Source organism: Lygodium microphyllum, chromosome 17 (assembly GCF_053477565.2).
Source record: "Lygodium microphyllum isolate KBCC chromosome 17, Lygodium_microphyllum_v1.1.10, whole genome shotgun sequence".
Taxonomy (NCBI): Eukaryota; Viridiplantae; Streptophyta; class Polypodiopsida; order Schizaeales; family Lygodiaceae; genus Lygodium; species Lygodium microphyllum.
The window spans coordinates 6,561,383-6,563,319 of record NC_141151.1 but is presented as its reverse complement, the minus strand read 5'-3'; the positions used below and the strand labels follow the sequence as shown (position 1 = coordinate 6,563,319).

Below are 1,937 nucleotides of genomic sequence, written 5' to 3'. Positions count from 1 at the left end.
CTTGTCCATTCCTCTCCAAGCTCTCCTTGTTATTGTCCTAACAAGGTGGAGAGGTATTGAGAGTAAGAGAAGATGGAGATGAGAGTTGGTGGTGATTGAGAATACGTTTAAGTTGAGGAGTGTATCGATGCTTGAGAGGATTGATGGGTTCATTCGGAAGATTGAGAGTTGCCTCCTCTGTTGCCAATGCCCTATTTATAAATGTTTAAGGGAAGGATGGAGTATATGTTGCTAATTTCCATCTCCAATGGGTCGAGAGCATTCATTTCAAGGTTATTAGCCACATGTGAAGGGTCTCATGTTTATTAACTCCTTTGTAAAGTATATGATCAATGGTGTTGGGTGTGCTCATGGAAGAGGTTCATTCGTTATATGGTTGGATGAGGAGCTCCTTAGGAACCTACTTCTATGAGTTGCCCTCTAAAAATGCATGATTGACCACAAATATGTTTGGAATTCACTAAAGGTGCATGCTCTACCTTTGTGCTCAACAAGTGCACTTGGCACAATTGATGCATTAGCAAACTCTTCTATTTTTCTCGTGCTTCTACATGTTTAAGGTAGAATATAAACTATGATGTTGTTTTCTAATTTGGAGACATAGATTTGGCATCTACACTTTCAAATGACGTCTATTAGAGAGCCAAAAGCTTGGCTAACTAGCTAGCTAAAAGAGATGAGTTGTAGATGGCACACGCACTGATAATGAGCCATGATATCAACATTAGAGCCTATCAAGAATCCCTTCCGGTGGGGGGGGGGGGGGGGGGACTTGCTCGAGCTGCTATGTGGCCTATCTCTAGAAGTGAGTAAGCACTAATAATGCAATAGTATGGCGCAGTATTGAAAAGTAAGGCTGCATGGTTCCAAAACAAGATGGTGTCGCCGCTTCGGACAGCTGGATACAGCAAGCATTCTCCCCAAGTGCACATTGGGCCTAGGGCCTAGGACGAATTGGCACATGAGCAGTTGGTTGGATGGTAGCACGGGAGCTTGTCGTGTTTCCAATGTTTCCAGACGTGTTACATCCGATATAGATTCACATCATCAGAGCCGGGCATGGTTCGTTGGCCTGAGGTGCCGATGCCCAGTTGTGCACATGGGAGTGCGAAGAAGTAAGGCTCGTATGGAGACACTTTGGGCCTCCTACCATAGATCGCAATTGCCAATGTGGACGTCCGCTAGGGCTCATGGAAGTACCCCACCGCGATATCTTCTTAATGGCACGGATCATGTGATATGCACAAACGATAACGATCGGTTGCCATATTCAGCAGAGAGCTACGTGTGTGGTTAAGGGAAGCGAAGCATAAATCCCCAAGGGAAATGTGAGACGCACGCATGGTATGCTTCCTCCTCACACGGCGACACCCGTCGTTGGCACAAACTCCCTGCTGATCGGAAGGAAGGAACAGCGTATGTCGTCGTCTCCCTGCTACCGGCCTAGCGAGTCTTCTCCATCTGCAAGCGCCGGGGCCCGAGCCGGTCCCCAGAGCGAGAAGAGAGAGATACAGCGGGGGCGCCACGTGTGCTCTCACCATCCCACATCCCAGGAGCTCCATAGATAAAAGTGGTATGAATAGGCGCGCGGGCAGGCCGCTTCATTTCGTCTCTTCGGAGACATCTGATAAAATTGGAACGATACAGAGAAGATTAGCATGGCCCCTGCGCAAGGATGACACGCACAAATCGAGAAATGGTCCAAATTTTTCTCGATCGTTTCGGTGCGCCAAGAGCCACGGACGGCTCACGGCCCCGGCCGGCTTCCTCACTGATGAGACGCGCGAGAGAGGATTCAAGTATTCTTGCGATCTCTGTCGTCAAATTTGAATGCCATATCATTCTCCTTCTCCTAACCGCCGAAACCAACCAGCACGAATCTACTTCTTATGGTACACGCAGCCACTCTTCAGCGGTCATGCAATTCGGTGCTCCTT

General features: G+C 48.3%; 1 non-coding gene across 1 annotated transcript; it reads left to right on the top strand.

Annotated features, from left to right (window-relative positions):
* Positions 1-1,608: 1,608 nt before the first annotated feature.
* On the top strand, positions 1,609-1,711 carry LOC148021538 (U6 spliceosomal RNA). The gene has a single exon (XR_015694508.1). It is a non-coding gene; the product is annotated as a U6 spliceosomal RNA (small nuclear RNA).
* Positions 1,712-1,937: the final 226 nt, after the last annotated feature.